This window comes from Sciurus vulgaris, assembly GCF_902686455.1.
Source record: "Sciurus vulgaris genome assembly, chromosome: 13".
Lineage (NCBI taxonomy): Eukaryota > Metazoa > Chordata > Mammalia > Rodentia > Sciuridae > Sciurus > Sciurus vulgaris.
This window is the reverse complement of record NC_136474.1, coordinates 8,879,925-8,902,827: the sequence shown is the minus strand read 5'-3', so window position 1 is coordinate 8,902,827 and position 22,903 is coordinate 8,879,925. Positions and strand designations below refer to the sequence as shown.

At 38.0% G+C, this 22,903-nt stretch overlaps 1 long non-coding RNA gene across 4 annotated transcripts; it reads right to left on the bottom strand.

Moving 5' to 3' along the window:
- Positions 1-630: 630 nt before the first annotated feature.
- On the bottom strand, positions 631-21,123 carry LOC306642811. Of its 4 annotated transcripts, none has more exons than XR_013758694.1 (4): positions 20,847-21,123; positions 18,437-18,543; positions 1,150-1,249; positions 631-928 (listed from the first exon to the last, which is right to left on the bottom strand). It is a non-coding gene; the product is annotated as an uncharacterized lncRNA (long non-coding RNA). The 4 variants fall into 4 exon arrangements; XR_013758696.1 differs by having other exon boundaries at positions 20,957-21,123; XR_013758695.1 differs by lacking the exon at positions 18,437-18,543.
- Between the last annotated feature and the right edge of the window lie 1,780 nt (positions 21,124-22,903).

The window sequence follows — 22,903 nt, the reverse complement described above, 5'->3', positions numbered from 1 at the left end:
AAGAGGAAAAGCAGTAAATTCATGCATACTGTGAAACTACACTATTATAATAATCATCAAGAAATCACAATATAATACAGCCACATCAATGTTCATAGCTGCTCAATTCACAATAGCCAGACTGTGGAACCAACCTAGATGCCCTTCAATTGATGAGTGGATAAAGAAACTGTGGTGTATATATATACAATGGAATATTACTCAGCCATAAAGAATGATAAAATTATGGCATTTGCCAAATGGATGAAATTGGAGAATATCATGCTAAGTGAGATAAGCCAATCTCAAAAAGCCAAAGGACGAATGATATGGCTAATAAGTGGAGGATGACACATAATGGGGGGGAGGGAAGGGTTAGTGTTAGGGTTAGAGTTAGGGTTAGGGAGGGGGGCAAGTATGGGTTAGGGAGGGGGGCAAGTATGGAGGAAGGAAGTACTGTATAGAGGGTAAAGAGGGGTGGGAGGGGTGGGGGGAAGGGAAAAAATAACAGAATGAATCAAACAACATTACTCTATGTAAATTTATGATTACACAAATGGTATGCCTTTACGCCATGTACAGAGAAACAACATGTATCCCATTTATTTACAATAAAAAAAAAAAAAAAACTAAATACACATTTTGAGACCCTGTCTCAAAATAAAAAAATAAAAAGTACTAAGGATATATCTCAGTAGTAAAGTATCCTGAGGCTCAACTTCTAGCAACACAATAAAAATAAAAGTAAAGAAGAAAGTAAAATTAAAAATTAACTAGCTTGGGAGGAATTGAGGTTCCTATAGACTACAGCTGCTCTCCTGCAAGAAAAGTGGCATGTGGAGATTTGTTCATGATAATGGGCCCATCTGCTAATTATTAGCACCAGGAAGATGCTGGGCCACAGGTACACACCTGCCAGAGAGTATTTGAGGTATGGGTTGAGGATGTCCTGCAAGGATAGGGAAGGCAGTGAGGGGTCTCTGCCACTGATATGCTCCCCATCTGGATATCCAGCAGGACTGAGGGTACACTGCCCCACAGGAGGGCTCAGGCCTGCAGAGTCCAGAGACTGTGCAGAGTCCTGATTTGCTACCTCCTGTTCCTGCACTAGCCAGTCCTGCCATTCCATCAGCCTCTCTCCCCAGACTCATCATGCCACTGCCCACTCACCATTTCTGGGGTCTCAGGGCCAGTAGTTGTCCCTAGAGATCTTCAACCCCTGCACAGTGGATCAACCTGGGTCTCCAAAGCAGGAGAGTGAAGCGTAGAGCTGAAAGGCAGATATGGTGGACTCAGCAGAAACAGAGAAGCCAGTGGAAACGCATCTCCAACTCCCTGGCAGTTCACAGCATTGGCAGATCTAAGTGCTCCTGATTTGGATGGGGATTCAGACCATGCCTCAAGTCTGAGACCAAGGAGCCTTCTGTGTGATTGACAGAGAATAATATCCAATCCAGACAAGAATAAGGTCAGAATGACAGGTGATTGTGTGCAGCTTAACATTTTTTTCTTTGTGTTCTGGGAAATGCACACCTGAGACTCAGGCTGCTGCAATTTTAAAACAATATTTCCTTCTAGAAGTGGGATCTAGTCCTGCCAGTAGAACATTTGCATTTAACCTGCTGTACATTGCAATTTCTGTTTATGGATTATATACACGAGTATATTATTCATGAATAAGAATAATATAATGGCAATTACTCTAAAATGTTATTTAACTTTTCTGCTTTCTGTTCTTGTTAGAAAACAGACTAAACTATGAATGGGAAACAACCCTTTAAAGCAGTAATATCCTATGAAAACAACACCTAAGGCACAAGAGTATTTTAAATATTTCTAGTATTCACACTGATAGCATAAATAGAGTTGAGATTGATATTAATAACATAACAACCTTTTGAGAATATTACCTTTATGTGACTTATAAAATACTACCAATGAAGTACATGTGCTTTTGGGACTACACCCTCAAGTTTGACTTTCTCCATCATACCTCAGTTCACAGTAGCCACATTACAAGTTTGAGGGCTATGGGTTCCCTGATATCAGTAACTTAAAGGGCCTGGTCTATCTCTTTACATGCTAGTGTTGAGGGATAAAATTGTCTAATAATATTTCTCCTCAGACCCCAAAGTAGAAGAAATACTATGCTGAGTGAAAGCAGAAAGCTCCAGCCAAAAAATATCCAAAAGTAGATTATTCTGTCTCATTTTATACTGGCCACAGGTTTTTCACATTGCAGATATCATACAGCAGAAAAAAGAAGGGATTTCAGGTCAGTCAATGTACAGAGGAGTGAGAGTTCTTTGATTTCAGCAAACTCCTCAGGACACAATGTGATCTGTTTGAATGGCTTGGGAATGTTCTGCAGTTCCTCTGTCCTTGAGGCCTGGAGACATTTTCTTATTATAATAACCTTTGGTACTAGTGGACTTCAAGAAGCAAGCAAGGTATGTGATCTGTAAATGTGCAAAGCTAACTATGCTATGTAACCTTAGTATCTTGATATGACCCTGGAATAGATTATAAACTAGACTGGCTTTTCCACAGAAACCACTTCTTGCTCTTCACCATCCTGTGTGCTTTCCTCTTTATTAGCTCTTCCCTTATCTTTTTAGCTGGACCTCAATTAACCTTTATAGCTGGGGTGCTGAACAGTGACACTTCTGAATGTGCAGATGGGGAAAAGGGGATAACTTACTGCCTGAAACAGGCTTTGATGTGCATCACTCATTGACTGGTACTGATCCCACTGGTAGTTATGGGGAATTCACTGTATGACCCTCAATGTCATCATAGAGCTGAACTTTATTTGCCTCATAATGTTAAACATACTGTAAGTAATTTTGATCTTGCTGCTTTGCTATCTGAAATAGATTTTTACTGTCCATGGATTCAGAGGAGTGGATCCTCAAGACCCCAAAATTGGGAATATATAGGTAAAATATTGCATGAGGAGCCAAGGGCTCCTGTACCTGTGTTACATGCTTGGCATTTTTGTCAATATCCTATCTCAAAAATAGCTTGAAAGAGCTACAAGCTTCTCAAGTAGTCTCTAAGACTGAAGGTTTTTTCTCAGCCACCTCCTTGCATTCCTACTCTTCTTCATTTTCCTCCCCCAGTCCAGTTTCATTTATCTTAATGTCTCAGGCAACTGCCGAGGGAGAAACTCATATTTTGACTGTCTGCACCATTAGATTAAATAATGCTAATCAGTCAGAATGTGAACAATGTGTTTAAAAAATTAAAAAAAGGATGGTGTCAGAAAGTGGAAAAAATAGTAATTTTCACTCAATATGATAGAGGTGCTAGGTAAGGATTATGCCTTTGTTCCCAATGATTGAAAACCTTTGGTGAAAATGGTTACTTCTCTTGCCCAAAATACAGTGTTTTCACAGGAATATTCTGATTTAGCCTGTTTTCAAGCTGAGGATAATGCTCAAGGCAATGTTAATATTGATTATGATGACTTATTGGCATGGGGCTAAGAGAGGCATTACAACAATAAGCTCAGTTGCCCACAGCTGCCATTGCTAGATTAGAACCTTAGTTAGTAAAACATGGTGGAGGATCCCAGACACATGGAATCCTTCCAAGTCCTTTGCTGTAATCAGACAAGTCTCAGGGGAGACTTTCATTAATTTTCTTAACCAATTGAGTAAAGTTATTGAAAGACAAGTATACAATTTGGAAGCTGCCAATATTCGGACTAAACAACTGACTTATGTAAATGCCAACCAAGATTGTAAGTAATAAAATCTCATGGCTCTCCCAGTTCCCAACACCCCCACCCCTGCTGCCTACCCTACCCCCCTCACTACTCCTTCAAAAGCCAGTGGGGCTACCAGGGCTGTCAACTGGGGTGACTCAAACTGCCTGCAGACACCATCCTCCTACCAACTGTGGGGGGAGGATGAGTGTCAGTGGAGCTCCTGTGCTCCCCAACTGAAAGAAAGGGATCCATTCCCTTCTTTGCAGCCACCTCTCCACTCCTTTCACTTTTTCTGAGTCCTTTATTTTCACCTCTTCTAGAATCTCCAGTTCCTCCCAGAATATAGGTGAGAAATGGGCTCCATAAATAAATCTATATATATGTACATAGAAAAAAACAAATATACATGCTTGCCCTCTATGGGCCAACCAGATTAATTTAAATGACGTGGGGGTGGGGAAACTCTGTGTGTTGTTCATTTTTAGGGTGTCTTGGGTAATTTGCTCTGTGCTTTGGGGGTTACCTGGAAGTGATCTCAAGGGGCCACTTGGAGACTGGGTAAAGCCCTACCACATTCCTCCATGTGCTTTTCAAGGCAGATGTGGTGTTGTGGAATCTGCCAAGCCCCAAAGCTTTAGAGATAGCTCTACTTGGCTGTGTATAGGGTTCACCATTTTTCTGTATCCATCTTGACTGTTGTCCTGCCCCTACACAGCCCCCATTGCTGAATGTTCAGAGAATTTTGAAAACACTGCCTCTCACAAGTGCAGTTTGTGCCCTGGATCTGAGGAGCAAGTGGGCACCATGGAAGACATCTCTCTCACCTCCTCATGCAGTGCAAAAATCTAGGTAATTCTGCTGCTTCTTTCCTGTATGTGTGACTTTTGCCTCATTTATCTTGTAGAGAAGAAGATTCAAACACAGGAGATCCAAGCCCTGGAAAGTCCATATGTGCCTTTAGCAACATGAGGTGATTCACCCACCCCTGCCTCTACACTGTTCCAGGGCCTTTACTAGCAATAATGGTGGTGGGTATAGCTTTACTGGAGACCCAGAGTGGAGGGGCAGGGATGAAGTTACCCTCAGACAAGCACAGACCCAAGGTTCTGCCAAAGGCAAACAGTTTCCTAGTTCTCCTCTCTACCCCAAGCTGAGGTCATCAGGACAGTGTCAGTGGCATCTAGAAGCACAAGAATCCCACCTCGACCTGAGAGGTCAATAGAGCACCTCTCAGGGGCAGGCCCAAGCAGATCCTTGTCTACCTGCTTTTCCTCAAATGTACATAGATCTGGGAGGTGGCCAAACTCTCCCAACTAGGTGCACAGTGTTGGTAGCACTCATGGCTTTGTCTGTTTGTGCCTTGTCCTGTTTGAAGTCCTCTGTACCCTCTGCCTGCACTGGGATATCTGCATCTCTTGATTTGTCACAAATGTTCCATCCTCAAAAGAATTGAGATAGTGAATACATTAAAGACATTCATACATATATTTTAAAATGTTAAATTTTATGTTATGTGAATCATCAATAAAAACATAAAATATGATTTCAAAAATATTTATGGCATGAACTCTAGTCCCTGGATTGTGCATTCTTAGATTTTGAGCATCAACACACAATCTTCTTTGAGACTTTTCTACATATCTCATGGTATATGGAACAGTAGTTTTCAGACTATGCCTCAATTTGAATTACTCCATCTTGTAGAAAAATAATTCACCATATCTACTCCATTTTGAGTAAAAGTGTCAGGATAGAATGGCTCCACACCTTGCTTGTACCATTAAATCACCACCATCTGCCTGAAACCACCATCAGGTACAACTGATAAATAATTTATGTGCATTCACTTAAAAAAATAAACAAACTAGTACCTGGACATATGTGGACATTCCAAATCATATCAAGAACACCAGACCCAGACTCCTATCAACCTTACCACATGCAACCCCCTCACCTACCAACCATAAAAGAAAACCCCTGAGAATGGACATGGCAGCACCCTGAATTAATTACCCAGTCACTCACTATGAAACTTGACCAGAATTACCACAGTGTTTGAATTCTGAATCTCAGTCCTCAAATTTCACCCTGCCCATGATGACCACACACAGTACACTCTAAGTTGACACTCAAGCTGTCCCTCTGACACAGAAAATACCACACATTTGGATTCTCTGCTTTTAAATCTCTGCAAAACTGTTTGTTAAAATACTCAACTGACCAACTGCTCAACTGGTGCTATAAATACTCAACTGGTGCTAAGGATTGAACACAGGGCCTCAGACATGCTAAGCAAGCACTCTACCACTGAGCCACAACAAAAGTCCCTACTTATTTTTTAATGTGGGAATTGATATTGTTTAGCAAATGGCTTATAAGTTGAATCATTTTACAAGTTGTTGGGCAGTTAAGTTTCAGAGACTTTTTTGTTGCCTAGTATTTAAATCTCAGAGGGGAAATAATTATTGCATTCAAATAATTTAATAAATTTCTGAAGCCTGAAAAAGACAGGCAGAGAGCATAAACTGGGTTGGGATAATTACTTCATGTTTTAAAGATACTCATGCCTATAAAAGATTATGAATCTCCAAGTTATTAGGGTTTTACTCCCCAAATTGGTTAAAAGTTGTGACATTTTTGAAAGACTATCCTGACTTTGAATGTACTTAAGTCTATCTTAGTAAGAAAAATATTTAAAGTTTGTGTATTTGAAGGGAAGAAAAAGTCATATTTTAGAAATTGTCCTTAACCTTAGTGATAAAGTCTAAAATATGCAAATTAATAATTTTTTATAGGAATCAGAGTTCTTGCTGCTCTAACTGGTATATAAAATATCAATAATTTTGCACTTATAATAATAAGTCTCTTTAGCACTGTCATGGTTTCTTATAAATATTTGTACTTAATTCTTTAATTGGGTAAAAGGACCAGGGCTTGAAGAAGGGAGAGCCCAGCTCTATAGTCCTGACTGTATCACGGATGAGCAGTTTAACAGGTGACCTTTAGGGAGTTCCTGCTTCCTGTACATCACCTTTGCTTCTTCATCAATGATATGGAAAAAGAATAGATGACTTTCAAAGTCTCTTCCAACTTCAAAACTGTGTATTAGGTGATTATTGTTGGCAGATATTAAATGTTTCATCTAAGCAATGTCATCACCATTCCTTGACAATATGTCTATATTATGGCAAAGGACCACATTTAATCTATAGTAAATAAGTGAGTTCATAAATTTAGGGGTGTGGGTTTTGTCTTATTTCTATGTTGAAAAAGGGAGCTTGTCCTGGAAACCTCTGGCTTTAATTCACTGTTTACAGTATAAACATGTAAGTATTGGTTGAGTCAGAGGTCTCTGCTGTAAAATGAGACAAGTTTGAAAATTCAAAAAAACATTAAACTTAATCATGTATTTGTCACTGACAGTAGACCAGATGATGAATTTTCTCCTGCTCTCCCCTACTGCAGGGCACTTTCCCTAGCAGTCATTTGGCAGTTTTTTTTTTTTTTTTTTTAAGTACAAATTCTTTACCACTGAAGATATTTCCAATGGAAGATGATTAATACAGGTCAAGTCAGAACACTGCTGCTTCTATGCTACTATGGTGGCATATATCAATCTATACTATCAATACAAATTATATAATTACTTTAGGTACAGACTGAAGAGGAAATAAATTAACTCATTATTTCTGTAATTGATAGTAGAAAATGCATTCATTAATTATTTTATGTATGACTTAGAAATTTATAGGATTCTTGGGAAAACTTTGGTAGAAATATATGCTTATTTTTGTGAGAAGATGCAGATAAAAGAAAAATTTTTTTCTGGTAAAAATTGGAAGAAATCTTTTTTTATTATTAATTTTTTTAAAAAAAATTTACAGACTGCATTTTGATTCATTGTATACAAATGGGTAGAACTTTCATTTCTATGGTTGTATACAATGTAGATTCACACAATTCATGTAATCATACATATACCTAGGGTAATACTGTCTGTTTCATTCTACTATCTTTCCATCCCCCATGTGCTCCTACCACATAAAATGAAGAAATCTTAACTTAATAGTGATTTTTAATTTTAGCTACATTATCAAATATGAAATGTATCTTTTCCTTTTAAATTTTTTATGTTCTTATATACTTTACTTCCTATTCTTCTTATAGTTACATGATTATGGGGAAAAATCTATCTAGTGTACTCTTAAGTATATAATAGCATTACTTATAGTATATTTGTTTCCTATTATGCCTAAGGTTTTGTGCTGGCACCAATTTTCTTACATCAGAAAGATATTGCATTTTTGGAGTTTGCATTTTGTAATTCATGGTATCGTGAAGAATGAGTACTGAAGTGACAATGTGTTGTTTAATGTTTTCAGGAGGATGTATGTTGATGCTGAGTTTCTGATGCGTCTGACGGTGATCATGTAACATCTGGTAAAATTGCCTTTTCCCCCTTTGTAATGCATAGGCAGTGTTCTGATTGGTGCACTATAAACTTAAGGAAAGGTTGTGTTTCATAGGATTGGTGACAAGGCACTATTTCCACTTGACATTTAATGATAGATTATGTTGGTTCCTGATATGTACTTCAACTTTTTCTCCACCCACAGATGTAAGTAGTTCCCAAATTGTATTGAAGAAAGGAATTCATTGATCCTTCCTTCAGAGAGTAGAGATGAGACAAGTGGATAGAAGTTGTAGGGAGGTGAATTCTAGATTAATTAGTGTAAAGAAAGTTTTTTAATCAGAATATTCCAACAATCTAAAGCAGTCTAACTAGTTCTTTGACATTGGACTGAGTTTAGTAGTGCTATGTGACTACCATTTCTACCAGTCTCAGTGCCTGGACAAGTTGAATGTCAGGTCTGATTTCTTGATCAGGGTTTCAACGAAGATGGGGATTTGGTGTGAAGAAGAAAATGCACCCCCTTCAAATAAAAGTGAACATTTCAGGGCTGGGTTGTGGCTCAGTGATAAAGAGCTTTTCTAGCATGTGTGAAGCACTGGGTTTAATTCTCAGAACCATTTAAATAAATGTATTGTGTCCATCTATATCTAATATAATACATTAAAAAATTAAACGCTTTGAAAAGAAGTGAATGATTTTTCTTTCAAAAGGCCTTATATCATGATAGGCACTAACAATATTTACTATTGATACTCATTATGATTCCACAGTTGTCCCCAAGAAGTACACTTATTAAAGCTATTGATCTTTGTGAATAGTGGCATTTCCCCCATTGAATGATAAAAACAATAATTTAAAAAATGGCCTCTTGTGACCAACTGGAAAGAAAAAGCTTATAATACATGGGAAGTAGAACAAGTCCCTCTGCCAGAGGGGTATTGTATGTGGGTAAGATTCTGCCTTCCTCTCTGGCCTTCATCTTGCCCCTCATTCCCTCATGTGGTGTCCCTGTAAATGCTAGTGGACACTACCCACCAGGCTTCAGTGCACAATAAACTTTGTAGAGGTGGTCACTGGCCATATTGCTCCACCTTTTCACATGCCAAACCCTTCATAAACCCAAGGCCTGTGACCTGTTCCCACCAATGCTGGAATGCTGGGTTCTCAATAAACAACAGTGGTGTTAGCTGTCATGGTTACAGCAGAAAGCAGTGTTGTCATGCACATACTGCACTTTCCCACACTGCAGGCTGCCAACTCATCACTTCCACAAGGCAGGTCCCATCATCACCTATTTCCTTTTACTGATAAAAACACATCAAGGAAAGGAAATGAGCTTATACAACTTCCAAGTGGTGGGGCTCAGGGTACAGCTTAGGGAACCCTGAACTCACATCCCAAATACTATGGCCAATATCATCCAAAACAAAAGGTTCCCAAAGAAGAAAGTGACTGGAAGTGACAGTGGAATGCATATGATAGGGTAGAATGAAGAGGGAGGGTCTGGGACTAGAACTGACAGACTCATGAGAAAAATCACTGAGGATCCCATGACAGATCTGGACAGGCAAAGATAACATAGAATAATGTAGGCTCAAGAGAATGCATGCTCATCAGGGATGACAGGTTTGCTAGATGTGCAGAAAGGGAATCAAAGGAGGAAGGTCCTGGGAAGAAAGGTGTGCTGGCCTGCCACCAAATATTTACCAAGAATACCACATATTCTGCTTTTTATGGTGTCTATGACTGTGCCCTCATATGAAGGCTGAACTCCACTCTCCTTATTTCCCCTGAAATCAACAAAGCCAAATGCACAGATGAGTTTCAAGATTTTGTGGCCATCTTAATCTGATTTTTGTAAAATGCATAATTCAAAGCCACACTGAACTCTCATGTCTTAATATTTGGGTATACTGAAACATTGGTTTGCTTCTCTCTCTCAGACACAGATGCACACACACACACACACACACACACACACACACAACTTACTGTTGAATGCTAAATGTATCTTCAGGTTGCCTTGAAATATCTCCTTCAAAGTCCTGTTCTACTTCAGTGCTGTGATTATTTTTCTTTCACCAAGTGGTCAGTCAGCAAACTCATTCTTTGTAAAGAGAGTAAATATATTTTACAGGCCTCAGTTCCCAATACAGACCTGAGAAAAGAAAACACAAATCTTTGAAGACACTCTCATCTCAGCTCCGCTGGTGACCATCAAGTTTGAATACCACATCAAACTACACAACTGACAAAAAAGTCCTTGGCTTCTCAGTGACCAAGCCTGCTTGAATAAAAAAGTCCCATTTCACAAAGATTGCTTAAAAGACATGTGGTCAGGGATAGAGTAGGGGGTGGAGACATTTCCCAGTGGAACTACTGACTCAGGATCTGCTACCAAAAAGATTTTTCAAGAAGGAAGTATTTCAGAAGATTACATATGTGTGTGTGTGTGTGTATGAATGTACATCTCAGAATCACATGTATGTTGTAAATTATACACAAAATAAATTTAAAAACTCACATGTAATCTCTCAGCAACTCAATTTAGGAGGCTGAGGCAGAAACGTGGCAATTGTTTTTATTAATTGCAATTACAACGTCAGTCTTAGCCCCAAGAATTTTGTGTCCAAGGCAAATGGTTGTATATGCAGACCCTAGTACCAGATGTTGCCAACAACAGTGACTTGTTAATGTTATTACTACAAGAAAATTTCTGTTCCCACCAGTTAAGACTTACCTCCAGAAAGAGTTCAGCACAGGATTAGTGGTTATAGAATAGCAAGGCTGACAACATCCAGTTTTTGCCCTTTAAAATACTACTATGAATACATCATTTTTGAAAACCAAAACCAAAACCAAAGCCAAGAATAAACAAAATGAAGTGAGCCTTAGAAATTTAATAAGGCTCTGAGTAAATTAGCAAGTCCCTGTCTCAAACAATAAAATGTGCTGCAGATGTGGCTCAGTTAAGTACCCCTAGGGTCAATTCCTTGTACCAAAATAAATAAACAAGAGGGGAAAAGAGAGGGATAAACAAACATACTGCTCAACAAACGACAGTGTGTGGCATTTATCTGAATTTTGATTCAAGCAAACTATTAAACACAAAGGTACAATAGTAAGTAAAATGCAAAATATGAAGCATTCTTATGCTTTAGTATTACATGTTTAAACTGTTAAACATTCAATCCAGAAGTACTGAACACTAACTGGTGTACATGGAAATGTATCTCATCATGCTTTCATGAATGTTTAAAAGTTTTCTTGATAAAAAATAAAATAAACTCAGAAGCAGCTCAGGACACAGTAGTCTTACAGAAGGATGGTGCAGGGCATCCTGGGAGGGTTGGCTCTTCTATGATCCCAAATAAAGCAGGAGTGAACATGGTCCAAGTAATGGATGTAGACTCAGAAGGCCTGGGTCCTACTCTGGTCCTGTTCTTCCTAGATGAGTGACCTTGGATGGAGACATATTCCACTGGAGCTTAGTCCTTTGTGTGTGTGTAGGGACATTCCACCCAGCCCACACATTTGAAAGGTGCTATGAATCATGAACACTGATATTCTAAGTGCTGGCAATAATATAAACCCCTGTGTAAGCCAATGGTGACAGAGAAGTCACAAAAGGATTGTTGCTGGCTTGATTGGAATAAAGACAGCTCAGTCACTCCACAGAAACAGTCCCTTTTCCAGTAAACATGGGAAAACTCCAAGGACAATGCAGAAGATATATATGGGAAAGGGCACAGTTGGCTGGCAAAGGTCAAATGCAAAGGTCAACCAAACAGCACTTGAGTCAGTTAATTGGCTTCTGCTCCTCACTGCTGACCAAGATGAGCCCAAATGAGACTTTCAGCAGAGAAGAGAAGTGAACATTAAGGCATGCCTCTGAGACTTTCTCTTCTGAAAAAAATATTTACTTCAAACAAGGAAAGACATCATGAACCCACAGCTCACCACCTCAGGAAGAGCACTGTGAATAGGCCAAAGTGACTGAAAAAGCTTTGAAGTCAGACTCTGGGATTTCCACCAGGAATCCTCCACTGGGCAAGGAATGTCCCACCTGAATATCTCATCCTCTATAACCTGGGAAACACCACCACTGGAAGACTGATCTGGAGGATAGGATGTGAACACATGAGGGTGCTGGGACCATCCCTAAATATAGAAAATGTGCTCAAGGTCAGAGCTGTCCCGTGCACTAAGTGACTACATAATAGGTACCTACCCAAGTATCAGGTCAAGAGGTATATGATGACATCACTCAGCCCTATTATTAGGTATGCTTCTCTTAATATAATTTTATGGGGCAAAATAGACTTATAGGTAGATATCATCATATCAAGAATAAAGAAGGTTATTTAAGGAAGTGGTCAATCCATAAGAGCCTGAAATGATCTTAAATATTGCACTTCTAAAGGCTGCCAAATACATGAAGAAAAAATGATAAAAATAAAGAGGAAACCTCTAATCTCAGTAGCTTGGGAGACTGAGGTAGTAGGGTCATGATTCAAAACCAGCCTCAGCAATGGCAAGGTGCTAAGCAACTCAATGATATCCTGTCTCTAAATAAAATGCAAAATTGGGCTGAGAATGAGGTTCAGTTCAATCCCCAGTGCCAAAAAAAGAAAAAAGATAAAAAATAACAATTATTTTTTGAGATCTCAACAATCCTCTCAATTAAAAAGTAAACAGAAAATTTGTAAGGATACAGAATTTAACATTTTACAAACTTGACCTAATTTAATTTATGGAACATTCCACTGAAACAACAGGACAAAATTACTGGTTTCCAGGTTATAAGGAAGAACACTTTCATGACAAAACCTTAGTCTAATCCACAAAACTCTCAATAAAATTAAAAGGATTCTAATTATACAAGCTATATGCTCTGATCACAAGAGAATACATTTAGAAAGTGCAACCGTAATATCACTAAAGATTCTATGAATGTTTAGAATACAGAAATAAAAATAGATTACAAACAACATTAGGCCTACAGATTCAATGACATTGATAAAATAGACACATTTCCTAAAAGACTAGAAATATAAAATCTTACTTGAGAAAGAGATAATCTGAACAGCCCTGTATCTATTAGAGAATTTGAATTGACTGAAATATTTCCATTAAGTATAGGCTCAAATGGGTTTATTTTTTTATTAAAGTTTATTGTTTTATTAGAATTCAAATTAAACCTAGTGCATGACATATGGTAGGCAAGTGTTGTAGCATTTAGCTTCATCCCTAGCAGTTTTCAATTTGAGAGAAGTTCTCACTAAATTGCTGAGTTTGGCCTTGAACTTGCAATCCTCCTGTTCTTAGCCTCTAGGGTACCTGAGAATTCAGATGTGTACCAATGTGCCCAGGTTTTCTTAACTATAGACCAACATACCTCAAGAAGACATGTGCAAAAACCCTAAAAATTTTAACAAATTGATCTTGGAAATATAAAATAAGGGCAGTACAGCTTTCCTAAGTGAAAATTTTTCTAGGAATGTAAAGATGGATCAGTCTTTTTAAATCAATAATTTTCTAATAGATGCAAATCAAAGCATTGGACACAGTTTGATACAACTCATAATGAAAACTCATCACACTGAAAATAAAAGGAAAGTTCTGGAAATTTTATCAATTTCAATAAATAAAAGTAAATAAAACCAGACTCTGAAGGAAAAGAAATCTGTGTCCAGTATCAACACAACAGTCTATGTAGAATATTCTACTAAAAAGCTCATACAAGGAAGAAATCACTTTAATGTAATGTGGAATACAAGATTTACAGGAAGATCAACTGTATTCATTCAAGAAAGGAGGGAAAGTAAAGACATGAACAATTTTCATTAGCCACTTCAAACATAGAAATAAAACCTCAGTAAGAAACTAATCCATGTCCATCAGAATTAAAAAAAAAAAAAAACAAATTCTGCTGAAAAGGCAGAAAAACTGGATCACTTTATATATGTTGGTGAGAATGTAAAATTATAAAGCACCTTTAAAAATACTTTGACACTTTCTTAAACAACTACACATGGGTCCCAGCAGTGGCTCACTTTGACGTCCATCCCAAGGAAATGGAAACAGTTCCACAAATATCCTTAAATAAACATGCCACAGCTAGATTGATAAGCACCCACCAAACTCAAAATATCCTCATGAACTTTTGATGTTGGCCAGTGAAGGGCTGTTTGTCCATGCCACAGAATATAAACAATAACATGGAAGAACCTACTGACAGACATAGCAGCCAGCTTGGAGAATGTTGTTGGGTAAAAAGAGACAATCCACAAATCTTACATGATGTGTAATTCATTCACACACATTGTGGAATATCTGGCATTACAGGCATGCATCACCATGTACAGATTTTACAAATAATTTGAGGAAATAATACCAATTAACACAAAAGTCTTTGCAAGGGATGCTTAAGATATAAACCTGAATCTTGAATGATAATCTGCATGTGAAGAGTCATACATGGAGAAGCTGCAGAATCATGCACACATGCCAGAACATGTAACTCTCGTGAATCTGACTAGGCTTAAACTGGAGCACACTGAGTCCATCTTAACAATTGTGCCAGTACACTAATTAGGCAAGATGGTTCACCATTAGGAGAAATGGAGTGAAGTACACATTTCTGATTTATTTTTTATAACTGCACATACATTTTTACATACTCCAAAATAAAGTATTTTTTAAAAACAAATAATATGGTTGTCAAATGTTTGAAAATACTGGAGTTTTAAGTTCAAGAAAAATATATTTTAAATGTGAAATTTTAACATTATAACTTTGTTCTTTCATTTTATCTGTTTCTAAAATATTCCTTAATAATTAGATATTTTTACTGATTAAAGATTAAAAAAATTAAATGGACAAATTCTGCAGATACAAGTCATAAAAAATTGAAAATAAATTAATGTCACTGCAAAAATTATTTTAAATCAATTGTATTTTTATATTGTAAGAATAAAAACCAAAAATCATGTTTTTGGTTGTTCTGAGGATCAAATCCAGGGACACTCACAAACTGTCACTTTTAATTTTATTTTAAATTTTCCAGACTGGCTTTTACTTATGTCATCATCCTCCTGAGTAGCTGGAAATGCAGGCATGGCTCTTTGCACTCAGCAGAAATTGAACTTTAATATAGCACCATTTACAACAGATATCAAAAAGTGTGAGTACTTATGAATAAGTTTCACAACCCATCAAAGAAACATTAATATAAAAACCTGAGGGAGATTTAGAATGGTGTGGGTAATAAGGACAGGATGGAAAGGGAGGAAGCCAAAAGCAGGGCAGACAGTGAGAGAACACAAAGTGTCCACCTGCAAGGCCAAATTTCTAGCTGACAAATGTGCTCATGGACATGAGCAGAGAGACCCAACAGAAAGACTAAAACAGATGTGTGGGCATGGGAATTGGAAGCAACACCAAATAAACGAGAGCCTGGGGTCACAACAGATAGAAAAAGGAGGAGGGCCCAAAACCTTTGAAAAGACCAAGTCAGTTCTTTCCTATAGGATTACAGGCTCTGTCTCTGGGGCCCCTTCTCTTCAGAGAACTCTTACTTTACTACCTTTGCTATTGTAAAAAACATACTGCTTGCTTGCTATTCTCCTGTCCTATTCCATGCAAAAAAAAATTTTTTTCTTTTTTTGACCAAAGTTACTCAATGGCTGTGTTTTGGAGAGCTTTGTTATCATGTATGTTACTGAGTTAGATGAATAAATTAATAAAACAAATGTCTTAAAAATTAATTCAAGACCTATACCTGGAAAACTATGCACATAAAACAATATTAAGAGAAATTTAAATGACCTAAATAAATTGAGTGATATGTCATGGTTATATATGAAAAGATTCAATATTTTTTAAAATCTCAATTATTCCTTACACTGTTATTAACTGATTGTAACTGTAAAAATAACCCCAGCAAGTCTTGTGGAAAAGCTGAATCTAAAATGGAGTAAAAGAGTGAAGAGTATAGAAGAGTCAAACCAGCAGAAAGAAGTTGGAGGAACAACACTACCTAGTTCCAAGCTTATTGCAGAGCTCAGCAAACATCAATGTGTGTAAGGAAAATGAGACCAAGTGAATATAGCAAAAGACACAAGCAGATTCACACCTAAGTGGTCAAGCGAGCTTTGACAAACATGCCATGTCAGTGAGATAAGGAGAATCTTTTCCACAAATGGTGTAGGAAAATTTGTGACTATATGTTAAAATAAATAAATAAATAAATAAATGAATGAATGAATAATTTCAGCTCTGCCTTAAATACTATGAGCAATTAAGGGGAGATGATCATAGATCTAAATATAAGTGTTAAAAACATAAAATCTTCTGAAACAAGAGATAAAAACCATCATGACCTGAGTTTTGGTCGACTTCTTATGTAAAACACGAAGTACTAAAGAAAAGGAGAACTGGATGTACCTCAGAGGTACAACATCTATCTAGTGTGCTTAAGACCCTGAGCTCAATTCCCATTACAAGAAAAAGACACTAACAATAAATGAAAGTACTGACCATGAATATGGACTGATGAAAACGTGGAACAGTTGTAACCTTGTACACGCTGTTGGGAATGTAATGTGTTTATCACTGGAAAGAGTTTGGCAGATTCTTAAAGTGTACACCTACAACATGGTCAACACATTCCACTCATGGGCATCAACCGAGAGATATTCAAGTACAGTTTTGCATGTATATTCTGCATGTATAGCAAAAGTAAGTAAGTTAATGGATAAACAAATTAAAATATACACAAAAAAATCAGTACTAAAAAGGAAGAAAACAATACACACAAAATATTAAAGTCAAAATTATACTAGAAAATAGACAAGAACACACAAAAAATGTATGATTATATAATGTATTAAAATTTTATAGTGAGAAAAGGCATAGCAGCAGTTTCTTGGAAACAAGGAAGTAATAAAGGGGAAGCAAGAAACTTATGGGGGAAATGGATACATTTATTATCCTGAAAGTGCTGAAGATTCCTTAGGACACAACCTGAATGCATGCAAGTTTTTTTTATAAATTAATTATACCACAGTAAAGTATATGGAAAAACTCAACAAGTCATATATTAAAAGTTTAAATTTAGAAAAAAATGGGGCCCAGATATTAAGACTTGAGTAGGAAGATAACCACAAGAACAAAACAAACATTTCTAAATAACAAAAGATATCTATATACATACAAGCCACTGTGAGCACTAGAGCATGTTAAAATGTAATAATATAGAGTAGCATTGTCAAGGCAGATCCTGGAACACCAGAGTTTCTTCTAGGGTACCGCAAGTTCAAAACTATTTTAGTGTAATAGCCAAATTTTATTTGCCTTTTTCATTCTGGCTCTCCCAAGAGTGTATAGTTGAATTTCCCACAGGTTACATGACAAAAGATTTAAATATAGTTTAATAATAATTTAAAATATAGAAAGAGGGGAATCCATCTGTATTCTAATTTCAAGATTTACAGAACTTTACCACAATACTATTCTTTCCACTGATTTCTTTGGTGATTGATACATATTTTACTAAAAATACTATGTATGTTAACACATAATATGTACACAATATTTTATATGAATGTAGTGTTTTTTAAATTCTTAGTTTTAATTCACAACAGGGCAAATATTGATAAATAACCTAATATAAATGAAAACTCATTTGATTTTTCAGTGTTGGGGAAGAGTTATTAATTTACCATCAAAAACCTCTCAAGCAGTCCCCTGGAGGGGGAACGACTGCCCTGTTAATGTCTGGCCAGACACCCTATGAGAGGGTCTCCACATTCTGGAGGGAAGACCTTCCACATATTGACTGCAGGTGTGGCTGGTGTAGACCATGCCTGAGCCATAAAAAGCTCAGCACAGATATTCAGACTCAACCTTTAGAATCATGCACAGCATCTTACAATGAATGCTGCACAAACCAACATATGATTTACATTGCTTGTATCTTGGATGTTTTCATCTCATTTTTGTATGTGTTCATTTCTAATGTGTTTTATATGAATATTATTCTACAACAGTTTGGAATTGCTTAAAGATTGTGCTTCACCATGGAACCATGCAGAAACACTGAGCTACATATCTTTCTTTTTTTCCCCCCCCCTTATTATTTTTTTTTTTTTTGTGTGTGTGTGTGTGGTGTTTGGGATTGTACATACCTTTCAATAATAGCAATTGGTATGTTACCTAAAGCAAATTGTTATGACTAGAAATTTTCTCTACTTCATTAACAACAATAAAGAGGGTTGCCTCTCTATATATGCTATTTCTAATATAAATACCAATGCATTCACACTTACAATGGGAATTGGCAATGCCAAATGGAACCATGCATACTCTCTTCAGTGAAAAAATTTTCTATGGTACTCAGATGGATTGATTTTATTAAGTTCATCTTTGCTATGTTCTGGAAATTAGAAAAAAATGATGAACACTTATAAAATGATATTTTAAGCAAAAAAATTCATCACAGCAAAATAAGTCAAAGGGAAAGGAAAAAAAGGACAAGACCCACTTAAAGACCTGGAAAGAAAATCTCACAGGGTGCTTTAGCTACAGAAATGAGGTGAAAGACTTTATTTTGTACATCCATCTTCTTTCTCAAACAGGTTTATTCTTGATTTGGATCAGCTGCATATCCATTATAAATGATGAGGATCATCCTACAAAGGGGTCCATGACTAGCATAAGCCCTGAGTTTCACCCTTGAATTTCTGCTAATTATTTGCAAGGCTGCCAGTCATGGTGGCACAAGCCTGTAATCCCAGCAGTTTGAGAAGCTAAGTCAGGATGTAAAGTTCAAATCCAGCCTCAGCAACTTAATGAAGACTTAAGAAACTCAACACAATCTTGTCTCTATGTAAAATATAAAAAAGGGCTGGGGATGTAGCTTAGTTGTTAAGCACCTCTATGTTCAATCACTGGTACCAAAAAACAAGCACAAAAATGCATACAAACTAATTGAAAGACCATCAGAAAATTGCTCAATTTCTCAGTACTTCCATTTTTTCACTCATAATATGCAGGTAACATTTTCTTCGCCTTTTGTGAGTGAAGAAGTGATGGCAAAACCAGACCTAGTTGTGAAATAAAATTAAAAAAACATTATGGTAAGAGTCCAGTGTCTGGGTAAGGAGTCATTTCTCCTCCCCTCTCTTAGCCTTTCTCCAGGAAGTCAAATTGACCAATAAATAACTGCCCTAAGAGTATAACTAATCCCTCCTGTAATGTAATAGATGTCTGTGAGAGGAGCTGTTATCTTTTTTTCTCTTCTGTGAGCACACATTATGTTAGAGACACTGCACGAGGCCTTCAGTCACATAGATTAGGAATTTAAAAAAAAGAAGAAAAAGTTCTAATGATAAGATGGGTCTAAGATGACATCAAATAACACATAATTATTGTGGGAAACTGTGGATCAGGGCTTAGAGTTTTGGAATGCTAATCTGCTCTGGGACCTCTGGCATAAAATAAACTTTGGTTTCTCCTAATGTCTGTGTTGTTCCCAGTGGCTCAAGACCCCACAAAGACCACCAGAGACCACGATCAATGCAAGCAACAAAGAGTCATTTATTAGCAGCTCGAGCCTGGTCCTCCGTGCACTTGGTAACCAGTGACGTTAAGAGGCCCTGAGCCCTTGTTCAGCAGGCTTTTTATAAAGAAATGCAAATGGTTTTACAGTGTTCTTTTTGATTGGCTAATATATAAAATTGTATACAATGTTATTTTAAGTTCTGGGTCACCCTGACCTCCGAGAGGAGGGTTATCTTTAAGTTTGCTTTTGTGCCAGCAAAGTTTGCTTTGGCGTCAGTCACCTAGGCTTTACAGATAAGATAAGAGATGAAAATTCTTTCAAGCTTTTATGAGGGGTTGAGGGCAGTTTGGGAAGAGCCTTGTATTTGTATTTACACAGGTGCAGGCTCTTACTATCTTTACATCTGAGAGCTGTCTTGTTCTTTTCTCAACAAAGTGTGATGGAAAATCATACTTCTACAAGATAGCTCCCAAAGAAAAACAGAGAGACTTGCACCTTGTAGAAAGGAGGGAAAACTAGTCAAGAACCTCCCAGTAAATCTTTCCTTAATAACAATGTGCCCTGAAGGAAAGGGGCAGATACTGAATGCAGGGCTCTGGACTTTGACCTTCCCCGAGTGGAAAATATTTCTAAATAGAGGCAAAGAAAATCATCAAAACTCTGTGAGACAATGGATCTTAGAGAAAGAAAAGCAAGGGGCAAGATTTGAGTATTCTTCCCTCAGGATATGAACTCTTATATCCCCAGATAACAATGAATTTTAACCTATTTAAAACTACCTTTCTAAGTTAAAAGTTTAACCAGCAAAATTAATTCCTCGACTGTGCAATCTGCACGTCCATAATATCCAAAACTACAAAACCCAGATTTCTTCTGTAACATGCAGGCCATCTCCATACACAGAAAATGGGCCCTCCTGTGCCTGATTGATTGACTTTGCTTAAAAACAAAGGAAAGCTTGCTGATCCAAGGTTTGAGTCCTGTCTCCTGCATCTGTCATTTGTGGGCCTTGAGCTTACAATCATCATTCCTGTGATTTCACAAGCTCACTTGATAAGAAATGGCAGCAACACAGTATAAACCACGTTTCCCAGAGTTCCTCCCCTGGGATGGTGTAGCTTTCATTCATCAGACTCAAGCTGGATCCAGAAATATAGAGTTTTAGCATGGCTTACCTCACTCAGCTGTTGTCCAGAAGGTCTGGGGACAGTGACAAAGCTCAACCACAGCATGGCCTGAGAGTGAAAGGTCACAGAGAGCAAGGGTGGCCTGAATTACACGGTACCTTATCGATCTTGTCAAGGAAGAGCTCTTTGGCACAAGTTCTGCTGCCCTACAGCAGACCTCTTGCCTTGAAGCCGAACAAAATTGCTCTGTCCACGTGAACACTGAAAGCCTGCAGCTGGTCAAGCAGCACTGAAGTCGCAGAAGGAGCCATCACCACCCACCCAGTGCCACCTGGACCCACATTGGCAGCGCCCCCTGGCGACGCCACTGGGTAGAGCCACGCCCCAGCATAGTACGCATGCATACACCCCCTCCCGGGAAATCATTGGCACTCTGGGGATCAAGAGTGGGGCCTTGCCATGCCTGCTGAAACTGGGACACTCCAGGTATAAGGGTGCTTTTGTGAAATTCCAGCAGTGTCTGAGCTAAACCCAGACAAAGTCAGGGTCCCAAGGGATTGGATGGTGGTGCAGGGACCCCCAGTGTACTTTTTTTTTTTTTTTTTTTTTTTTGTCCCTTGGGGTCAAAAGTCTTGATAAAATAGAATAAACTCTGCTGGGGGTGTTGGTTGGGGTAAATTCACCACTGGTGGTTTGGAGGAAGCTCACAGTAAGATGAATGTTCCATTTTTAAATTTAAAGTGTAACAATGGAAAGCACTTTGTTTTGCTTCCTAGCTTGTAGGTGTTAAGAGCTCAGGTACTCTATGATGGCGAGGCAGGTTACAAGCACAATGCTGCTGGAAGACAAGCCAGGAAGATGAGTCATCTCATCCTTATTTGCCATAAGTTCCATTGCAGTGAACAACTCCTGCCACTAAGGACTTATCGCCATGGCAACTTCCAAATCAGGTTTGGCATTATAAAATGATCAATGATGACAAAGTGGGCAGTATTCTAATTTTGTATTTTAACGTAAACAATGGGAAGAATTTTGGATATTATTCTAATAATGTGTTACTAGATAACTAAGGGGAGCAACTGGGGTGAGGCCTTCAATTAGTTCTGTATGGGGAAGGGAATGCCTCACAGTCAGCATGTAAGACAAATTTGCCGACTGTGGAGACTTGAGCTTCTCTTGCTCAGCCCATTCTATTCTACCCCACAGAATGATGTTTTCACTTTAACTATCAGTAAACAAGTGAAACCAGAATTAAGGACAGGCAGTTAGTGTAGAAATAGGAGATCAGGTCAAATCGAGGAAACAAAGGCCATGAAAGACATCTGCCTCAGGAAGTTGAAGACTGACCTGGGAGAATGGAATGTCAAAGATCTCCAGAGCCCATTGATTATCAAATTTACCTGCCTTTATAAAGGACTGCAAACAAGGAGATGCTAATTAATGCCCCCTGGGCCCTTACCTGCCTGAATCACCTTGGCCATTCCCGGCCCATGGATTCTCACTTAATGCAAAACCAGGCTTAGTCACATAGGCAGGAAGAAGAGATAAGGGGAGAGAGAACTGGAGAACAAAAGAGATTTTAACCTATAAAAGATGTAGGGTGCACTTGTAAGGCCCCCGAAAAGGAAACCCCAACTCTGTCCCATGGATCGACGGCAACACCAATCAACCGCAGGAGGCGTCACTTGATGCAAACCGCAAGAGGTGTTTGTTCCAGTGCACTGGGACCCAACTTGAGGAGTCGAGTCAATAGCAGAAAATCTTGTAGGTTTATAAAGTCAGAGACCACACACTGGGAGGGGTCACACATGAAAGGGAAAAGGGGAACAAAGCTGCCGGGAAATTTCAAAGGGGGTCTGGGTTTGCTGATAACATACAACATGTTTCACAATGTTTTACAACAGGGTGTAGATTCTGGTGTCTTAACTGCCTGAATACTATCTTGCTCCAATTACTCTTTTACTCTCTGTTTGGGGCTGTTTCCTGGAACAGCTTTAAGGGCTTTGTTCCCATTACTGGGAGGGAAACCTTAGGGAGTTGAGATAAAACAGAGAGCTTAAAAAAATATCCATTCTTTCACACTCACTTCTTGGGACTTCAGAACA